At 32.1% G+C, this 23494-nt stretch overlaps 1 protein-coding gene across 2 annotated transcripts in view; it reads right to left on the bottom strand.

Annotated features, from left to right (window-relative positions):
- RhoGEF3 (Rho guanine nucleotide exchange factor 3) overlaps positions 1–23494 on the bottom strand; it is a 164561-nt gene that overhangs the window by 11759 nt on the left and 129308 nt on the right. The gene's annotated exons all lie outside the window — the stretch shown is intronic.

Below are 23494 nucleotides of genomic sequence, written 5' to 3'. Positions count from 1 at the left end.
CTATTTCTAATCTTCTGGACTGTACACGAATTATGTTTAACGTAGATAGGGGAGAAAGTAAAAGTAAGTAAGAAGGAAGATAGGGGTCAAGTAAGAATTAATAGTTATCTGGTGTAAAGTTTGCAATGCAAAGTAAATAAAAGGTGAAGACCGGTTGAGACCGTAAGTAAATACATAGTATTAAGAAATAATAGGTTCCCGAAAATAATTCAGACAAATTTAGAAAGGCTTAAGATAGTTGGACTTTTTAGAAAATGGTAGAAATCGTCCTCAAAAGATTTTTTTCCCATTTTCTAGTTTTTTTATGTAAATTCCAACAGCTTTTCACTGTTTTTTTAAACTTGTCCATTGCTAAACGTTTTTTGCAAACATGTAACATGATTATCATACAGGGTGTTCCAAAAAATGTTCCGGAACGGTCTACTTTTTTTTCACAAAGTGAAATATGCAAAGATGGAATTTTGAAAACCTGTCTCTTGACGATTGTTTCGAATTTTTAGGGCCTAGGTCTTCCGACAAGCTTTTTTTAAATAGATCATTTAAATGATTTTAATAAAATTTCGTATTCTTCCAAAATTCCTATAATCAGCAGTTAAGGTTTAAATAAGTTTTATCCAGCCAGTTTCTCTAGAAATCTGAGTTTAGAATTTGATCAAAGAATTACAGATTTCATTGTTGACTAAATTACTTGTTCAGATCAATATACAGGGTGGTCCAGTTTTAAATGTCAATAATTCACCATTCTATAGCCCATCAAAAAATAAGTTAACATACATATTATGTCATTTTCCTTAAAAATGCTTCCCAAGAAAAATACAGTCCATAAATGTTCAGTTTAAAAAATCAGTTTCTTGCCATAACTGTCAGACCGCTGGAGCAATTTCAATCAAATTTAGAATAAATACATATAAAATTAATACTTATTATGTGATTTTAATGACGTTTGTCGAAACTGTCCAATGGTGTAAATACAGAAAGATGGTTTTCATTTTTTTGCCTTATTCTCTACGTCACTGGATATTTTTCAAAAATTTCAGTTTTTTTTTACTTACTAAAATAAGTATCTCTTACAAAATTCTAATTTCAAACTTTGTTTACGAAATAATTGAGTTATTACGTTTAAAGACCCAAAATCAACCCAACCCAACTTAAAAATTGTCTTGAAAACGGTGAAAATTGACTTAAGAAACTTAAAAAATGTCTTTGTAGCCAGTTTTCATAGTTTCCAGACAAATTGAAAAAGTTTAGTAGTGAAAATTGTTTTGTAGCCATGAAAAACTGCTTTATCTTAATTTTTAACAACAAATTCACACATTTCAACCCTGAAAATTGACTTGGACACCAAAAAGTGACTCTGAACTAATGAAAAGTGACATCAAAAGCTTAAATTTTGCATTTGAAGTAAGTTTTCATAATTTGAAAATACATTTCAATATTTTAGTATTGAAAATAGGATATTGATATTAGATTCATGAAAATTGACTTGAAGACTAACTTTTCAGGTTTTTTTACTTTGCTTTTCATTTTCTTAGAACTCTGAACTATTTTTAGGGCTTTGGAACTGCTTTCAGCTTGGGAAATTGAGTTTAAGGCTTATCTTCACCAAGTCTTTGACACAGCAGACTTAAAAAAACTATTTTTACATTTTTCGTAGGCTTAAATATGCCATTTTTTGCTTCTAGAAGTCAAATTAATGCTATCAGTATTAATTTGACTTCTAGACGCTTCACTGTGCTTTAAGACTGAAAAATCGAAATTGAAACTATTTTTTATAGTAAAAGTTAAGTTTCAGACTCTTCATTAATGAAAGTAAACAATTTTGGCATTAAATGCTACGATTTCAGTCTTAAACTTTAATTGTTAGAATAAAATTAGTCTGACTGTCTGACAGTTGAAGCAAAAAAACGATTTTCAAAACTGAATTTTGGAGGTCTGTGTTTTCCTTAGGAAGCGTTCTTCAGGAAAATGGCATAATGCATGTCAACTTATTTTTTGATGGGCTATCGATTGGTGAATTATTGACATTTAAAACTGGACCACCCTGTAGAAGGTAAATTAGGGATGAGAAATGTATACGTGTTTGGAGATGTAAAAACGTCTTGTGTTATTATATCTGACCATTACGACTAATGTTACTAGGTCTGTTTTGTTCAAATGAACCATTTTCTACTCAATTTTCAATGCGACTTGACACATCATAAACACGTTTGGCACAAATAAATATCAGTACAGGGCAAACAGATCGTTATGAAATAAACGTCCCCTGTATAATTATTTCGGCTTAACATTTCCACATTAACGTGGGTGGATATTCATGAACCGCAATAAGTTTGGAGCCAACACAAAACTGCCAGACATTATAATCTACAATCCACGTTGCATTCTATTCCAAGACATTTCGGACGTAAAGAATCCGAAATGTGACAGTGTTTGCAAGTGAAATGTGCACCTTTTGGCATAATATAAATCGTCTTAATATATCCACTTAGTTAGGAAAACAAGGGCCGTGAAAGCGTGATGTGTGCCTTAATCTAGGGCAATACTAATATTTTATAAAATCCAGCTCTTGGGGGCCCTAAAAGGTTAATTAAGTAAAGGGACGTTTTAGGTCACATCTTGTGAAACATTGCACGTGTGCTTTTCGCTTTGTTTAACGCCGTCCATGTTCGGTCTACTGATTATACGGTCCGTGTGTAACAATAAGATGCATTAAGACATTATGTGGAAGTAGGTAGCAACATGTTACGAATTGCGGTTTATTTCTTGTTAAGCTGTCATTGACCTTTCTGGTACTATTCACTAAAACGTGCGTAATATGGATAATTTGATTTTTGGCTTTTTGAAAGCGTACTGAGTGGAGATCAGATTTAGGTCAAGTGCACACAAAGCAGTGCAGCCAATCATTGATTATGTAAAGATCTGTATTTTATGAAAAGTATACATTTACCATATAAAACCAAGTATAAATATTTATATTGCTACTCAAATAATATGTTCATGAGTAATTGTCGTGACTATGCAACGTTTGTTTTTGTATTACTGAAATTTACCTTTATTGGCAAAAATTCGCTTGCAAATAAAATTTAAGCTTAGTGTAGTGTTAATTTGGTGTGTTTTTATTGTAATAACGTTGAAACTGGCACATCATCGAAATTAAGTAGGTATTTCGAACAAAATCGCTTTTCTTGGCAAGGTGCCACGTTCTCAATTAGCTTTATTGTAATTTCATTGTGTTGATTGGCGCTTTCGACGCGAAAAACATTGAATTGCAGATTTTCGTTTGTTGACTGCGACAATGAGAGTGAAATGGACAAAATTATTGATTTCAAGAAAACAAATTCATTGTTTTCATTTTATATTGTTTGTTCAGTATTGACGAGTTACGTCTAATTGCTAAACGAATAAAAGAGGTATTTCTGAAGTCTAAAATGACGGCAAAAAGTATAACAATTGCAGTTCAAGTTTCTTTATTATGTTAGGTTATTAATTTTTTGTTATTAAAAAATGAAATTATTTTCAAAACCATATTTACTATTAGAGTCGTCTTTTTCTTCTTTGTTCAGCCTTCAGGGCAACAAAGAAAAGCATTTATAATAATAAAGTTATACTGGGATACCAGGTATATTTTAAGTGGGGCGATTGTGCGAGGTTTTGAAGATTTGCAGTAATAAATCATATTTAAAAAACTTTTTAATTCAGTTTGATAGTTCTAGAGACACGTATGCTCTACATCTGTAGAGACTATTATTTCTGTTTTTACCAACAAAAAGTAAATTAAATAAAGTCTAAAATGGCTTCAAAAAAATTAGCATTCCAGCAGAATTTGGCATTGTAATAAAAAAAATTCTTAAGTAAAACTTTATCGATTAAGGAAGAAGTAGTAGTCCATATTCTTTCAGTGGAGTCGCAGGAGTACGAAAGGAAGGAAATGACAAACAGTCTTCTCCACAATACTTTATTATGACCTTAGATGGTGGGATGGTAACTTTGTTAATTTCACTATTTCGTCTCTCTGTCTCTCCCCTTGTAAAAAGACAGTAGTCACATTGGTCGACTGATTTGAGGTACGTTTTCTCGTTTTTTAACATTTAACTTCTGGTACACCAAGTAAAGTAGGTTATTCTTGTAGCTCCTGAAGATGGTCATTTATGTGACCGAAACTTGTTGAGCAGACCTTACCATCTAAGGTCATAATAAAGTATTGTGGAGAAGACTGTTTGTCATTTCCTTCCTTTCGTTTATCGATTAAGTAATCAAAAATTGGTTACTCAAAGAACAGTAACTAGTCTACTGCACTAAAAATGTAAGCTCTGATTTTGGAAATCCTGAAGTTTTCTTGAAGTGGTGGACTTGTACGTTGAATCCTGTGTTTCCTTAAGTCTAGGAAGACAAATTCTGAGTTAGTCTTAACCAACAACAACAACACTAGTTAACAGAACAGTACCAGTATTTTCAGTACATATTGCGAAAAAACAGTTGTCTGAGCTAGGAATAATGTTCTAAATGCAAAATTGTAATTTGAAACTTAATCAATTTCTTTTTAGAATACTATTTAGCCGATTTTTAAAGCTTCTTGGTTTAATCCTGTACTGCCTCAAATTTGAAAGAAAAATTCTGAAATAATCAAAACATGACTTCAGTAGGTACCTTTGTTCTACCTTATCTTGTTCTATTAATCTTTTGTCAAGATTAATTTGAATCGGTAAAAGTTTACAAACTGGTAACACGAAAGCTAGCCTAGAAAAAGCTAAAAAGCACCTAATTGGTTGAAAACCGTCTACGTCATATCTAGCGGGCGTTTTAAATGTTATTATAAAATTTGAATCTTTTTATTTAATCCTTGTTATGTTTAGATTTTGAAAAATAATAAAATATGTATTTTATATTTTTTGCCTCCTAATCAAATATGAAACAAAAAAAAAACTATGTGGGATGAGCCCATTGAGACGTGCTGACTAGATCAAGCACTGGGGGTTAAAATCAAATAAAATACTGTTAAAATTTCTGCATTTTTTGAAATGCATTGAGTTTTATGTGTTTCTAAAAGAAAAAAACCCTAAATGAACTTACAAACTCTATTCAGATTAAAACCAGACGCTAATCGTTAAAGTAAACAAAATTGTGTTTACTGGCACAAGCCGCCGCCAGTAGGAAATTATCTCAATTTGAATAGGTTCCATAAATTTACTGGAAAGTCTATAAAGTTGTTATTCCCAGCTTTTTATCGTAAAACAATCAGATAGGGCCAGAGCGTAAACTTCCTGTTATACTGTCGCGCATTCACGAATAGAAAGCCTCGATTTTCTGCTAAAAACTGCACACGAATCGAAAAGTCACGTTATAAATAAACAATTATATTGGCCTGTTACACGGCCACTTTTTAGAACCGAAGCCAACAAAATTACCTGTATTCTCAACACCGACATGAGGAATCCTATAATGTCTTTTGCCATAATACTCCTGCACTACAACACTTAAAAAAAATGCACCAAAACCATGAAATTCATCACATCACGAAATAAATCTCAAAAACGTTTGGCGTCTTTCGCCCTTAAGCCAGACTGGCGACTAGAACGGAACCGAGTGGTACTCCCGAATAAACAACCCTGCCGTACTGAAACCAGTACCAAACTGGTCGCCCCACGTCTTACTCAAGCGAAGAAAGTACTGCCGATTGTACGGCACCGGGCGCCTTGGCAACCTTGGTGCAAGCAGTACCATCTTGAATACTGAGCAGCTGTTCGTGCATGGCGTGCGCGCCAGGTGCAACGTACTAAAGGCAGCATCCGGCACCTTTTCGGGTACCACCAGATGCCCAGCTGATTGGAGATGGGACACGTGTTCTAGACTAGATTACCCAGCACCTAGACCTAAATCATTTTGTCACCTGGAGTCCTTTACCAAGACAGGTAAAGCGACTTGGGTATTGTTGAGATTATTCAAAAAAATTTTTTTTTGGTTTAGCAAGGTGTGTTCCTACTTGCTAATGATTTTTGTTTAACTATACAGAACATCAAACAAGAACAGAACGTCAGAAGCTACAATTTGACTGATCATCATTGTCATGGTCATCATGATATATCATTTCTTCTGTAGCCATAAAACTTTCCTCCTGATGGAATTTTTCTCTCGGTGTAATTAAAGTTTTGATAACATTAACAAACATATATTCAATATCATTTCCTAAAAAGTCACCATAAACATTGCAGAATACTCCATAATCCTTCTGACTTATCAATTTTCTAATGTGTTTTCAAACAAATTCTCTTTTACTAGTAGATTTTTTATTGTTACAGGAGCAAACCAATTATTATAGAGCAAGTAAAACGAATCTAAAAATTGAATAACTAAAATTCGTAAAAAATTGCAGAGAACAAGAATAGCTGCGTCTTTTCAGAATTTAGAAATTTAGCCTAACTTTAACGAGTGATGGGTAAATTACCGATAACCAGGAAAATTTGCCTGGTAAATTACAAATACTGTGATTCTGGCCGTTCAAATTTTGACACCGCTTTTCTCCCTGACTGTATTAATTCTGTGTAATTTTGTAGTATTTTTTGAGGTTATTGGATAAGAAATTTAATAAGGATTCCAAAAATGTGCTTAAATCAGTAATATTTTTACTCCAAGTGAGTTTTACAGGCGATTTTGTACCTGACTGTCGTTTTAAACTGTGTCTCTGGCAGTTAAAATTTTGACACCGCATTTCTCACTGACTGCACTAAATTTTGTAGTGTTTTTTCAGGTTATTGGATAAGAAATTTAATAAGGATTCCAAAAATGTGCTTAAATAAGTCATTTTTTTTTACTCCAAGTGGGTTTTACAGGCGATTTTGTACCTGACTGTCGTTTCAAACTGTGTTTTTGGCAGTTCAAATTTTGACACCGCTTTTCTCCCTGACTGTACCAAATTTTGTAGTATTTTTTGAGGTTATTGGATAAGAAATTTAATAAGGATTCCAAAAATGTGCTTAAATAAGTCATTTTTTTACTCCAAGTGGGTTTTACAGGCGATTTTGTACCTGACTGTCGTTTCAAACTGTGTTTCTGGCAGTTAAAATCTTGACACCGCATTTCTCACTGACTGCACTAAATTTTGTAGTGTTTTTTCAGGTTATTGGATAAGAAATTTAATAAGGATTCCAAAAATGTGCTTAAATAAGTAATTTTTTTACTCCAAGTGAGTTTTACAGGTGATTTTGTACCTGACTGGCGTCTCAAACTGTATTTCTGGCAGTTAAAATTTTGACACCGCATTTCTCACTGACTGCACTAAATTTTGTAGTGTTTTTTCAGGTTATTGGATAAGAAATTTAATAAAGATTCCAAAAATGTGCTTAAATCAGTAATATTTTTACTCCAAGTGGGTTTTACAGGTGATTTTGTACCTGACTGGCGTTTCAAACTGGGTTGCTGGCAGTTCAAATTTTAACACAACTTTTCTACCCGACTGTACCAAATTTTGTAGTGTTTTTTCATGTTATTGGATAAGAAATTTAATAAGGATTCCAAAAATGTGCTTAAATCAGTAATATTTTTACTCCAAGTGGGTTTTACAGGCGATTTTGTACCTGACTGGCGTTTCAAACTGTGTTTCTGGCAGTTCAAATTTTGACACCGCTTTTCTCCCTGACTGTACCAAATTTTGTAGTATTTTTTGAGGTTATTGAATAATAAATGTAATAAGGATTCCAAAAATGTGCTTAAATCAGTAATATTTTTACTCCAAGTGGGTTTTACAGGCGATTTTGTACCTGACTGGCGTTTCAAACTGTGTTTCTGGCAGTTCAAATTTTGACACCGCTTTTCTCCCTGACTGTACCAAATTTTGTAGTATTTTTTGAGGTTATTGGATAAGAAATTTAATAAGGATTCCAAAAATGTGCTTAAATAAGTCATTTTTTTACTCCAAGTGGGTTTTACAGGTGATTTTGTACCTGACTGGCGTTTCAAACTGTGTTTCTGGCAGTTCAAATTTTGACACCGCTTTTCTCCCTGACTGTACCAAATTTTTGTAGTATTTTTTGAGGTTATTGGATAAGAAATTTAATAAGGATTCCAAAAATGTGCTTAAATAAGTCATTTTTTTACTCCAAGTGGGTTTTACAGGTGATTTTGTACCTGACTGGCGTTTCAAACTGTGTTTCTGGCAGTTCAAATTTTGACACCGCTTTTCTCCCTGACTGTACCAAATTTTTTAGTGTTTTTTCAGGTTATTGGATAAGAAATTTAATAAGGATTCCAAAAATGTGCTTAAATCAGTAATTTTTTTACTCCAAGTGGGTTTTACAGGTGATTTTGTACCTGGCTGGCGTTTCAAACTGTGTTTCTGGCAGTTAAAATCTTGACACCGCATTTCTCACTGACTGTACCAAATTTTGTAGTATTTTCTGAGGTTATTGGATCAGAAATCGAATAAGGACTCCAAAAATGTGATTAAATCAGTATTTTTTTTTACTCCAAGTGGGTTTTACAGGCGATTTTGTACCTGATTGGCGTTTCAAACTGTGTTTCTGGCAGTTCAAATTTTGACACCGCATTTCTCACTAACTGCACTAAATTTTGAAGTGTTTTTTCAGGCTATTGGATAGAAAATTTAATTAGAATTCCAAAAATGTGCTCAAAACACTCATTTTCTCACTCCAAGTGGGTTTGACGTGCAATTTTGTCTCTGACTGTCAAACTGTACTCAAAAGTTACAAAAATCAAGGTTAAGAAAAGGTTCTTTTTGTAAATGTATTTTCAAATTGTTTAAATAATAATATCTTCAGATTCGTGTAATTTTTCTCATCTAAACGCTACTTGTTTATAAAAAATTATAAGATTGGTACAAGAATCACTTTTTCTTCATTTATTTTATTATTTTGTTCAGTCTTTTTTTCAGGATTTTATTTTGACAATATTGACCAAAAATAACTTTAATGAAATTAATGACAGCCATGAAAATGATATCTTTCAAGCAAATTTCAATTAGACCCATAAATTTACTAGTCAAATTGGAATTTACTGTGAAAATTGGTACATTTTCTTGTCACACTGAATTTTACTTTACCTTACCGGTAAATAACCGGTTACATTATTTTTACAATTTTTCCTTGATTTGCTTATTATAGAACTCATAAAAAATACAGTAGAAATGAAGTAAAACCCTCTGATAACTGATTATAATTTATGTGCCCCCACACACTAACCAAACCTAAATTTTGTGATCTAAATGAATCTGATAAAGTTGCTGTGCTTAAGTAAATATATCCTATTTAGAGATTTTAATAATCGATTAAACACCTAAAAGTACTGGTATAAATTACTGTAAAAACCATTTTAGCCTTGTACAAATAATAAAAACCGTTTTTTATGTGCAAAGCTTTAATTAAGTTTGGTATGTAAAGAATGTTTTATTAATTACCTTGAACCTGGTTAACAATAAATGCTTTACTTTCTGACTTTGCATACTAATTAAAGGATGTTGTGCGTTCAGTAAAGGTCAAGTTTACAATGGCATTACCATAAAGTATTTTCGAAAATGGAAGATAATGTAGTAAATTCATAAATTACTTTTAAAACTAAAAACAATTTTTGACTTTTTGTAGTACTAATTGTGTTCAACACAATTAGCACCGGTCACTTAAAAAAGTTAATTTAAAATGCCAAGTGTCCAAGGCAAAAACCATATTTATCATTAAGTCATCATGAAACCACAGTTTGATTTATTTTACTCTCATATTTATCTTTCCAGTGTAAATAAATTACTATTACAGCACTTAATACCGACTTTTTAATTTGATAATATCGAATTTTCAGGTACGTTTTAACGATATTCGTAAACGGTAAATGCACAGTTTGCGATCGTTACCGGTTTACCGCATATGACCATACCCAGATGTTCAATCTATTAATCTTTCGGTTTTATGATGGTCCGTTAACATGATTTCAACATATTTACATGTAAACTGGATACGTTGTGTGGTGAAAAAGAAGTACAAGAAGTTCCTTTGTCGGTTAGCGTAGTCTTATAACTAGAATTATATCTCTGAAACTGGTGGAGACACATTTATAGCTAATAGTAATGGTGTAAGATATTTATGGAGAGATAAATCGAGTAGTACCAATCCCTAATGGTTGTTAGAATAAATCCCAAGCGAATTACATATCTAAAAACGTCTTTGATTAATATATTAAATTTACCCTATCGCTGAAGTATTTTCGTAATTCGAGGTATTATGAGGCACTTTGCCAGTATTACGAAGCATTTTGAGGTATTACAAGATATTCATAAGGCATTTCATAGAATTTTGAGGCATTGACTGTATGTTTCAAAATGTTTTGCGATATTTTCATTGGAATTTTGAGCAAATATTTTAAAGAATACATAGAAATATAACAAAATTGACCGCACATGTAATTATTATGGTAAAATCTTTGTTACATGATATTAAGTTGAAACAATATTCATTACAAATTATTATAATAATTTACCAATTTTTCAGCAATTAAACTTCATTTTTAAGGTCACGTGACAGTGTTTTTGACAGGTGTTAACTGGACTTTGCAGTGTTGCAAGCTCTAAAATTGCATAATCAAAATCACGTGATGTGTCTCTTACAATTTCACCTTTTAAAACTCTCTGAAATAGTCTAAATTTAATTTTCCAACTTTTTTAAGTTTAAACCACATTTTAACGGTCATGTGATTAATTTTGACAGATATCAACTGGCCTTTACAGTGGTGCAAGCTCAGAATTGCATTATCAACGTCACGTGACGTGTAATTGGCAATATAAGTTTTTATAACTGTCTAAATTTTATTTATCAATTATTTTCCAAAGTTTAAACTGCGTTTTGAAGGTCACGTGACTGTTTTTGACAATGTCAACTAGACTTTACAGTGTTGCAAGCTCAAAAATTGAATTATCCAAGTCACGTGACGTGTATTTTGCAATTTAAGTTTTTACAACTGTCTAAATTTTATTTGTCAACTTTCCAAAGTTTAAACTGCGTTTTGAAGGTCACGTGACAGTTTTTGACAATGTCAACTAGACTTTACAGTGTTGCAAGCTCAAAAATTAAATTATCCAAGTCACGTGATGTGTATTTTGCAATTTGAGTTTTTACAACTGTCTAAATTTTATTTGTCAATTTTCCAAAGTTTAAACTGCATTTTGAAGGTCACGTGACTGTTTTTGACAATGTCAACTAGTCTACAGTGTTGCAAGCTCAAAAATTGAATTATCCAAGTCACGTGACGTGTATTTTGCAATTTAAGTTTGTACAACTGTCTAAACTTCATTTATCAATTTTCCAAAGTTTAAACTTTGAAGGTCACGTGACTGTTTTTGACAATGTCAACTAGTCTTTACAGTGGCAGGCTCTAAAATTGAATTATTAAAGTAAACGTCAAAATATAACCCGTAGTTTCAGACAACCGTACAAAAAATATTTGAGAGGTTAGAATTTGAAAAAACAGACCTTAGAAAATCAATTTTAAGCTTTCGGCAAGGTCAAATCAAGTGTCAAAAATTTGGAAAAACCGTTACGTTGTCACCTAACCTAACCTAAAAACTGTCACGTGACTTTTAAAAAAATCAATTTTCAGCTTTTGGGTCTTCAAAATTTAAAGGCATTTCGAGGTATTTCAAGATATTATGAGGCATTTTAAGCAGTTTTAAGACATTATTATTATGAGGCATTTCGAGCAATAATTAAGCATTGTGAGGTAATTTCAAGGCATTTCAAGGTATTTTGTATGCAAAAAGGCATTTTGGCATAAATAATTAAGTTTGTGATTGGTCAAAAATGCTGCTTTTTCTTGACCAATCACAAACTCCTAACAGTTGAGTTGAGAACTTGTGAAACACCAAGTATCAAAAAATTGCATTTTGAATTGTTTTTGAAAGTAAATTGACTGTTTTCCTAAAATTGTCTCGAAACCGTCATATGTCAGCTGTCAAAACACCGGAAGTAGTAAAAATCCAGCTTCACTGTTCATACAACAAAAATAAATTGAACTACTTTTTCACTAATTTATTAGCTTCTATGAACTTAAATTTAACAAAATAACACTTTTAATTCGTTTCCTCATTGTGCCTGGTCTGGAATTACAAAAATCAAGATTTTTACGTCCTAGAAAAACTACAAATAAATTTATTAAAGATCTAGTGCAATATCACGAACTATATCTCTCATCCATTGAAACTACAGTGCAGTTTTCACTTGATCACAGCGATTATTGCACTCTTAAGTGAAAATTGCATTTTTTCGGTGATCATATTGTTCAAATCATAGCTACTGTATAACAAATTGGAGGAACATCTAATCAAATCTGACAATTAAAACCAAAAAATGTTATATTATAGAATTGACAGTATATTTCTCTTCGGGTTATAATTCATAAAATACGACGTTTCGTGCATGTGAAATTTTAGAAAATGTTGCATTTAGACTCGCTGCCCTATAGAAACAGGCATTTTACGGTTATTTCCCTGGAAAAGTGTCCCACTTTTTGTCAAATAACCATAAACTTCATTCAAGCTATTTCTAGGTCACTCATCATTTTCGGCAATGTTACATGCACTTAACATATTACTCTTGATAAGTCGACATGAAAAAATGTGGCAGTAATTCCCTTTTTCTTTGAAGAAGTTGAGTTGTAATGTTTGCAAAAAATTGTTAACAATGAAAAACAAAAAACCTAATTAAAACCCAACAAACAAATCAAGAGATTATACAATTTAAGACATGTTTTTTTTTTGACAAATCTAAAAAAGACAATCTTTTGCAAGCAAAAGCGAACCATTGGAGTCAAGCAACAGTAACATCAAGGCTATTATAACAAACACCGCGATGCGGTAATTCAGAAGAGCCTTAGGCTAGGAAATTGAAATTGGTCGTATCCAAAGCAATTTGAATACGGAATTTGCTTGCGTAAGTACTCGGTAGTTTCCTTTTAAATGTCCCCATCTAAAATGGTTTTAAAATAATTACCATAATCGTTAACGAACTAGATAGTACTAATTGCGCACCCGTGTATATCATCCAGATGGTCCGGTAAATATTTACCGTGGAAGTAGTATTTATAAACTAATTCAGATAAACACGAAACAGTTTATTTGCTTCGAGTAGATTGGATTCTTTGAAATTTCGTAATTGAAAAATAAACGTATGCAATGGGAAAATAGGTGAGGTATGGACAAGATACATTCTAGTAAACCATGTAGGGATTAACTGTGTCGCAAAATGTGTAATTAAACGATAAGGTCATTTATTATAACGCCACTATATGAAATGAGACTGAATTCTTCAATGGGCGTGCTAAGCTACTAAATATGTATGATCACCGTACCACAACAAGTTGGTTTTGGTGATAAATTATAGTTTTTTTTCCGTCAATACTTTCGTAGTTCGCTTCGAATTTTTCTGTGAAAGTAAATTTTTAATAAAAACCATTTAATAGCCTAACCCAACCAACCGTGTATACCATCAAAATAAAGCGTAAAATCAATTTTTAACAAACTTGCCACATAAAACCCGTAAATGAAGCAAAACTAGAACGGAAACGAAATCGCTAAAATGTTAAAAGACTAACGTGTCACGTTGTCCGTTCTTGTGTCGCAAAGCAATTAAAAAATATGTTTACTTAAGTAGATTGGATTTTCAAACCAGGACGTTGGTGTTAGTTAATGGAACGTACACTACTTTAATCGACGGATAGCTTAAACTTAGCTTAAAAGCCTCGATGGATCGATTCCGATAACCTGAAATGTTTAACTCGATTATGCAACGTTCTTCAATATTAAAAACAATTTCTCTGAAGATTATGTCATAAATCGTATGTGGATTATGCAAACTTGTAGTGATATTAGCAATTGATGTAAACAGACTTTCGTCAATATTTAGAAACTTTAAGGTTCTTTGCTGTTCCCTTCTGGAGTAAAATAAAAAATTGACAATTTTGAAGAAAAATGGTATTTCTGCATTTTTTTAAAGGTTTAAAGTGATTTTCACCTAATTTAATGTTCTTTAGTATAAACATACACTTTGATGGGCATTGGAACCCTTATAAGGCAAAATTAAAATTTGCCAAAATTGTACTTTTGACCAAAAATGTCATTTTTGCAATTTTTGAAAAGTTAATCTAACTTTTTTATTTGAAATCTTATCAAGTTCGTTAAACCGACATAAGAAATAAAGGGATCGAAAATAAGTCAAAAAGCCAGAACTAGTTTTTTTAGCTCTTCATGTTACCGAGATATTGAGTCTCAAAAAGTAGTAAAAAAGACCTCTAATACTCCCCCATAATTTAAATTTTTTTAAAAATAAAAAATTTTAAAATGCTTTTTTGTGCTTATTTTTTCTAGTTTAAGTAGTCCTTTGGTATAAATATATCCTTTGCAGTGAATTAGAATCCTTAGGAAGCAAAATAAAAATTTGCCAAAATTGTACCTTTGACCAAAAATGTAATTTTTGCAATTTTTGAAAAGTTATTCTAACTTTTTTATTTGAAATCTTATCAAGTTCGTTAAACCGACATAAGAAAAGGGATCGAAAATAAGTCAAAAACAGCCAAAACTCGCTTTTTTAGCTCTTCATGTTACCGAGATATTGAGTCTCAAAAAGTAGTTAAAAAAGACCTCTAATGATACCCCATAATTTCAATTTTTTTAAAAACAAAAAATTTTAAAATGCTTTTTTTGTGCTTATTTTTCCTAATTTAAGGTCCTTTGGAATAAATATATCCTTTGCAGTGAATTAGAATCCTTAGGAAGCAAAATAAAAATTTGCCAAATATGCACTTTTGACCAAAAATGTCATTTTTTAAATTTTTGAGAAGTTGTAACTTTTTTATTTAAATTCTAATCCATTCCGCTAAATGGTCATTGGAAAAGGGATAAAAAAATACTACAAAATAAGCCAAAACTCCCCTCTCTAGCTCTTCACGTTACCGAGATACTGTATCTCAAAAAGTAGTTAAAAAATACCACTAATCCATCATTCTTTCAATATTTTTGAAAAATTAAGAATATTAATTTGCTTTTTTTGTGCTTATTTCACCTAATTTAATGTTCTTTGGTATAAATTTGCCGTGCATTGGAACCCTTCTGGAGCAAAATAAAATATTGACAATTTTGACAAAAAATGGTATTTTTCCAATTTTTGAAAGGTTTAAAGAGCTTATTTTACCTAATCCAATGCTCTTTGGTATAAACATACACTTTCCTGTGCATTGGAACCCTTTTGAAGCAAAATTAAAATTTGCCAAAATTGCACTTTTGGGCAAAAATGTAATTTTTGCAACTTTTGTTGTAAAAGTTGTAACTTTTTTATTTTGAATTTTCCCAAACCACCATTAGAAAGGGCATGACAATTCCAACAAATGAGTCAATCCAAATAACGGTTTTAAAGTTTTGGGTTTTGGAAATACTTTCTGCCATATCATGGAGCGAATGTGACTTCATGTAATGAGGCAAGAGAAAAGTTTGATATTCAAGCCTAATTAATTTCTTGTCATTAACTGTCAAATTGTGTCACATTTACTCCGTTTTTTCTTGAACTTTTCACTCAAATCCGGTCATTCTTTCTTCGTTGCTTTGCAATTTTATTTGAAAGTTGGCATCATCAGGAAAGTAGTAGAATAGTGTGACACCCCTCTCTCTTTGTTTCAGCAATCTTGATTTTCAAAACAATCTTATAACCATTTTGGGACACTATACAGGGTGTCCCACGACGAAAGACATCGATTGATATTGGAAAAAGTATAAATAGGAGAGTTTTGAAAATTTGGCAGGATACTGATGTGGGCATGCCCAATCTAACTAAAATATTTTCAAGATGGTTGCACTTCCGTTTATACCGGAAGTCGATCACAACTTTCTTATTTTAAATAGAACACCCTATATATTATTACATATTTGGATTCCTCACAAAATTCTGACCAACTTTTGTGTACAATGCCCTATGCCTATCTCTAGCCGTTTTCGAAATATTTGATGTTTTTCCAAAAAAGTGACAGTTGCAACGCTCAACATATTTTTGTACTCTGTCAAAACCGTATTTCATTTGGCAATGAAACTTTGGGTTATTGTAAATAAAGGATCGTTTTATTAAACTGAGGGTGCGTAATGACTCATTTGTATACAGGGTTGTCAAAAAAAAATCATAGACCTGCCACTAAAAAAAAATGAAAAATTTCAAGTTTTTTAAATAGAAACCCACATTTTTTATGACGGAATCATTTTGAGCATTAAAAATTACTATACGTTTCAATTTACTTGCCTATACCTAAATCCAACCCATTTTGTTTTATTTGAGAATAAACATTTTTATTATTAAAACTTCAGATTTCTTGAACATTTCTCTCTCTAATTACGTGTGGATTTATGTCACACCAGTAGTGTGAAAATTATGTCTTTTGAACATTCCATTTTTTAGTGAATTTGGCCTCGTCGCTCTAAATAATATTATTCAAAAACAATTCTTCTCCATAGTGACTAGTCAGCAAGAACTCACTAAAAACCACTCTCTTCGGAAATTCAACCTCTTTTAAGTGTTGCACTAATTTAAATGAAAAAGGGTGAAATTTATGTTTCTTCAGGATCCTCTCAATTGAGCTTTAGGATATGCCTGATTCTACGGAAACTTGTCTTATTGACGAAGTTGGATTTCTAGCGACCAGCTTTCACAAATCTTGGGATGTTTCAAAGTTCAACACCAAAATTTACCAAAAAAAAGTAGCTAATAAAGTAACACAACGTCTATGAATGACACTTTATCAAAGCTGTGAGCAGAAGTCAATCCAAATTGAAACTACATGTAATTTATATCCCAGCTGCACATCCTCCTAATATAGTCGACGATGAAAGAGACATCCAGACCACATTAGGCGGTGCATTGGTGCTTAAGGATCGTTGGCAAAATGCCAGAGCGAAACATCCTAAAAGGGATTTACCCGACTGAACGAATTTAATTTTAGGCTTCAAAAGACTTGTATACAAAGCTCACGATGTAAATAAACAGTATCACTTATTCGCAGACAGGAATTCCACGGCTGCTAGAAGAACAAGAAATTAATATTATGAGATTTTTATTGTTTAAACTGGTTGACCTTAAAGTAGCTAATGACGTGTTCAGCAAATCTTTTTGATTGCTTTACGACCCGGTATTCACGTAATTAGATCTGGACTATTTGTTACTATAAAATCGTAATCACGTCATTAACTATATTATGACGCAAAGTGAGGTTGGTTTATGTTCTAACTAAAAAAAATCCAAGATTTATAATACAGTGTGTCCTAGATTAGGATGCATCTCCAACACTCCAATAGAAATGAAGTAGGTTTAGTTAGGAAAATTTTGCACCATTAGTATTAATTTTCTAGATATTTTAACTTACTTGAAGGAATAAAATATTTCAATTCGAAAAAAAACTAAAAAATGTCGAAATACATGTTTTCTATCCTGTATTTTACGGTTATAATTGGTCAATCAAAATGTCCTAAATTATATCATTATATCGTAAATTAATGAATCCTAATTTTTTTTTATTGATAGTTAACTTATTTAATTTGCTATACCTAATATAGTGTGTACGTTTACTGGCTAAAATTATATTTTTGTTCAGTTTTCACCTTAGTAAATAATTTAGATTTTTTATACCGATTTCACCAACATATTAAAAGCTAAGTTAAGTTGTGAATGTGACAGGAACGATGCAAAATGTTACAGTCAATACCCAACATAGCCTAAGCTGTTCTTAAACATGTAGGTGCATTAGGCCAACCTTGCAGTTTAGTACCAGGTTTGTATAGTTTAATAATTTCCAAAGTACGATTATAGTTGAAAATATTTATAGAAATCTCTGATAATTTTATAAAAATTCTAAAGGCTTCTGACAATTTTTAAACTATTCTAGTGGCTTCTGAAAAATCATAAAACTCTTTGGAAGGTTCAAAGGGTTTCAGTTCAAATCTTTCAGGAGGTGAATGGTGTATGAGTCAACAATATTCGTTATGCGGACGACACAGTTTTAATTGCAGATAACATGGAGGATTTGCGGGATATGCTTGGGACTGTCGGGGAATGCAGTAAGAACATGGGCCTCAATATCAACAAAAGCCACAAGAATTTCAAAACTAAAGCCTAACATATGACGATCAACCAATAGAGCGAGTAAATAAATTTAAATATCTAGGAACGTGGTTGTGTGACAACTGGGAATCAGACACAGAAATCAGATGCAGGATTGAAAATGCCCACAGTGCGTTCATAGAATTCAAAAAAGTGCTCATCAATACTGATTTCGATATTGGCTTGAGAATTAGATTTGTCAAATGCTATGTCTGGACAGTGTTGCTTTATTTCATGGAGGGATGGACACTGAAGGTGAGCACTATGAACAAGCTGGAAGCATTCGAGATGTGGGTCTATAGGCGTGTACTGAGGATTCCATGGACTGCAAGAAGAATCAACGATGAGGTCTTGAGACTCTTGAGAATAATCAATAAACCCTAACTGTTAGACACCATTAAACGTCGAAAAACAACATATCTGGGCCACGTAATACGCAACGAGAGGTATCAATTCCTGCAATTGATAATTGAGGGGAAGATTGAGGGATAGAGAGGAATTGGCAGGAAAAAGATGTCATAGCTCCGCAACGTTAGGCAGTGGACAGGACTGAGGACAATGCAGGAACTAATGCATACCATACGTAATAGGGAAGAGTGGACAAATGTGATAGCAAACATCCATTAATAGACACGCAGCAGAAGAAGAAGAAGATTTCTGACCAACTTAAAGTCAATAATTGATTTAGTAACAATGTATCAAGTTGAGCATGTAAATAAAGTGATGCTTTTTGATATAATTTAACTAAATTCTGACTAAACAGGTAGTTCTTAGTCAAAAACCATCCCTTTTATCAAAAAATCTGAAACAACGATGTTTCAGTCTATTTACAAACTATTAAACGAATAATACAAGACTAATTAAGCGTTAACACAAGTTGCCAATCTTGATTAATTAAAGTAATGTGCGTTAAGGCCAACGAGTAAAATTTGGGTTTATAGATTATACAGAATGGAACGTATGTATGCAAAATTCGAGGCAAAATCTTATTGTTTTACGGATTTTCGCAAAGTAATGAGACCGCATCGCCAGATAATTAATGCCACGATTTGCATACAACTCCCAGTTTGTTTACGAATTAGGTAATCATGCGAAGAATTACTGCAGCTTAGGCTTCTCATCCATTTTTTAGTTAATTGTTTTTTAGTACACAAACAGAATGCAAACTGTATCAATCAATTAGGCAAAAATATGATTGAAAGTGGTTGTATTGTTGGAAACAACAAAACACTTATTATAGTGGCGGCGCCTTAGGCCCTTTTAAAAAGTCATCAAAATCTCATTAAGGTCTTAATAAACCTTTGTTTCCCACAATGGAAAATATTACCTGATTGAATTATTGCGGTTGCAACAAACTACCCAAAGTTTTGTTTTGAAAAGCAACAAATATTGTTCGCCAACCTCGAATACTTTTGAACAAGAAGTATCATTAGAAAGCAAAAACGTGATTATGTCATCGATAGGTCTTTTGTGAGAAGTGTGGTCGGTTATCATTATTTTGTTATTGTTGTTGAAAATACGCGGTTTTACGTTTCGTCACTTAGCACTGGAATTTGTTACAACTGATGTTTGGTTAATTTAGAGTTGCTTTTACATGTTTTAGTTGGCACTTACTAAACAGCAGTAGTTTACTATAAGTTACATCATTTCATTTATTTTCTTTGACGTGGTTTAAATGTGAAGGTATAATGTCATGGGACAACTTTGTGTTCAGAGTATATTTTAATTTTTCTTTTGTTATTTGGAATTTTTTGTCTTTGTTTCTTCCTAGGCAAATTTTACTGCTCCTTAGGATGTTTACACTCTACTATCAATAGGTTCAAAAACAGTAGCCTCAAAATAACAAGTCTTTAGAATTTTTTTAGTTTTTATCCGGATAATTTCTAGATGGATTATAGTGCCCAAAGTTAACTTTAGATTAAAAAAAATAGTGCCATTTATCTTCTTAAAATGTAGAATAAATAATAATAAATCAGAGATAATTCCAAATATTATTCCTGTCCTGTATTCTAAAAGCAACTTCCATATTACTTAATATGTACCTCCATAACTTTTTATTTCATCAACTTTCTATCTAAACGTCGTAATTTTCGTGAAAAATTACAGTAAATAGTTTCAAAATGGTGTATAATATTGATTGTACTTAACATCTTATCGACAAACTAGCATGCAGCCAGGAAGGACTTGATTTCCACATTTCTACTAATTTTTAATGCAAAAAATGATGCCAATAAAGCGGTTTCTTTGCTAAAGATTTGAATTTTAATGCCAAGTTTTTAGGTGATGTGATTCAATGGTTTCATGTTTCACATAAGGGTGTGTTTCCTAAAGTTCACTTCCTAAAATCCGAAAGTTTAGGGAGTGATTCGTCAGGTCATTTCAAAGAAAAAACTTAATAAACATATGTCCAAAGTTGCTTTGGTCTGACATACAAAGATTTAAGCTTTAGTGCTTTTAATGCATCACTATCTAAAGTTCAATATGTAATTCATCATCATCATATGTAATACTACGAAGGCGTAGAAGGGCCACAGACGTTATTTTTCTTAAATTTTTACTTCAAACTCAGAAATTAACTAAATTCCGACTTCGAACTCGGAAATTAGTTAAATTCCGACTTCAAACTGACAAATTCTACTAATTAAGATCAAAGAGTGTTTGCAATGTTGCCAAACTGACTAATTTTGCTAATTTGGCTTGAAGAGTATATGCAATCTTATCAAACTGACAAATTCTACAATTTTGGTTTGAAGAGTGTTTCCAATCTGTCCAAACTGACAAGTTCAACTAATTTCTTTGAAGTGTGTTGGCTTGCAATGTTGCCAAATTAACAAACTTTCCTAATTAAGATCGAAGACTTGTTGCAATGTTGCCTAACTGACAAAATTTGGTAATTTGGTTCAAAAGTGTCCTTGCAATGTTATCAAACTAACAAATTCTACAATTTTGGTTCGAAGAGTGTTTGTAATGTTGCCAAACTGACAAATTTTGTCTAATTTGGTTTGAAGAGCTTTTTCAATGTGACAATGTAAATTCTGAGTTCAAAGTCAGAATTTATCTAAATTCCGAGTTCGAAGTCGGGATTTAATCGAAATTTAACTAAATTCCGAGTTTGAAGTTGAAATTTAACTAAATTCCGAGTTTTAAGTTGGAATTTAACCAAATTCCGAGTTTGAAGTCGGAATTTAATTAAATTCTGAGTACAAAGTCGAAATTTAACTAAATTCCAAGTTCAAAGTCAGAATTTAACTAAATTCAGAGTTCGAAGTCGCAATTTAAGAAAAAAAATGTTTATGGCCCTTCTATGCCTTCGTATAATACATCTGACAGTCAAATATGTAATTCTTTTTAAATAATTTTGGGTAAACAGTAAGTACTGTATTTTATTGTAAAATAAAGAGGTACTGTGAAATCACAAACTCCTTGATTTACAAGCGTGCGCAAATCATAATATTCCCGCACAATTTTTTTTTCCGCCCCTCATGCGGAAAAACATTATTTTCCCACGCCATAACTCGCCATGCTGGCAACTTCAGTCAGCGTGCGGAAAAGTCATAAATTTCGCACTGGTTACCAAAATCACTATTTTCAATAACATTTTTTCTAAACAAAGATTATTATTCAATTTGATTTGGATAAAACAAACCACATCAGCGCTTATCATTGTCTACGACTGTGTGATAATCGCAATATTATTATACATGTTATCGCTGTACTTCATGATGTGAATGTTTAAAATGTATTTTTATTTTGGTAGTTAATAAATTAATGAAATGTGTCTTACTAACTCGACTAATTAACCTATTTAGCCTTGTAATTTCAATTATCTACTATACTTCAGTGTGTGTAATGTAAAGAATGTAATATTCTCGTATGGAAGCTTCATACCTGTATAAGAGAATTTTCCTCTCTGGTAATTTATGCCAGCGATTCTGTTTATAAACGTTTATGGTCCTCGCAAAATTTGGTAATTTGGTTCAAAAGTGTCCTTGCAATGTTATCAAACTAACAAATTCTACAATTTTGGTTCGAAGAGTGTTTGTAATGTAACCAAACTGACAAGTCCGACTAATTTCTTTGAAGTGTGTTTGCAATGTAGCCAAAGTTAACAAATATTACTAATTTGCTTCGAAGAATGTTTGCAATGTTGCCAAACTGACAAATTTTGTCTAATTTGGTTTGAAGAGCTTTTGCAATGTGACAATGTAAATTCTGAGTTCAAAGTCAGAATTTATCTAAATTCCGAGTTCGAAGTCGGGATTTAATCGAAATTTAACTAAATTCCGAGTTTGAAGTTGGAATTTAACTAAATTCCGAGTTTGAAGTCGGAATTTAACCAAATTCCGAGTTTGAAGTCGGAATTTAAGTGAATTCTGAGTTTGAAGTCGGAATTTAATTAAATTCTGAGTACAAAGTCAGAATTTAACTAAATTCCGAGTTCGAAATCGGAATTAAAAAAAAAAAAATGTTTGTGGCCCTTCTACGCCTTCGTATAATACATCTGACAGTCAAATATGTAAATCTTTTTAAATAATTTTGGGTAAACAGTAAGTACTGTATTTTATTGTTAAATAAAGAGGTACTATGAAATTACAAACTCCTTGATTTACAAGCGTGCGCAAATCATAATATTCTCCGCCATAACTCGCCATGCTGGCAACTTCAGTCAGCGTGCGGAAAAGTCTTAAATTTCGCACTGGTTACCAAAATCACTATTTTCAATAACATTTTTTCTAAACAAAGATTATTATTCAATTTGATTTGGATAAAACAAACCACATTAGCGCTTATCATTGTCTACGACTATGTGATAATCGCAATATTATTATACATGTTATCGCTGTACTTCATGATGTGAATGTTTAAAATGTATTTTTATTTTGGTACTTCATTAATAAATTAATGAAATGTGTCTTGCTAACTCGACTAATTAACCTATTTAGCCTTGTAATTTCAATTATCTACTATACTTCAGTGTGTGTAATGTAAAGAATGTAATATTCTCGTATGGAAGCTTCATACCTGTATAAGAGAATTTTCCCCTCTGGTAATTTATGCCAGCGATTCTGTTTATAAACGTTTATGGTCCTCGTAAAATTTTCAGTAAAATTTCCAATCTGCTACAGGACTACGATGCTTCATATTCCACGTTATCAGCAGTTATTATCCCGAGTATGCGATGGAAATTCGGAAAAGTTATAATAACGCAAAACCGCAATATTCTCCATCAACTTCCAGAAAACTGCTTAACAACGAGTATAAACACAAAACGAGACTGATTACGGTATGACTAACCGGCTTTTGTAACTGCACATACCTAGTTAGTTAAGGTTTGGTTCTTTCCATGACATGCAATCGGTCTAAGTGAACAATTG

Source organism: Ips typographus, linkage group LG1 (genome assembly GCF_016097725.1).
Source record: "Ips typographus isolate SLU linkage group LG1, UJ_Ityp_2.0, whole genome shotgun sequence".
Classification (NCBI taxonomy): domain Eukaryota; kingdom Metazoa; phylum Arthropoda; class Insecta; order Coleoptera; family Curculionidae; genus Ips; species Ips typographus.
The sequence above is the reverse complement of the archived record's forward strand: the minus strand, read 5'-3'. Positions and strand labels throughout refer to the sequence as shown.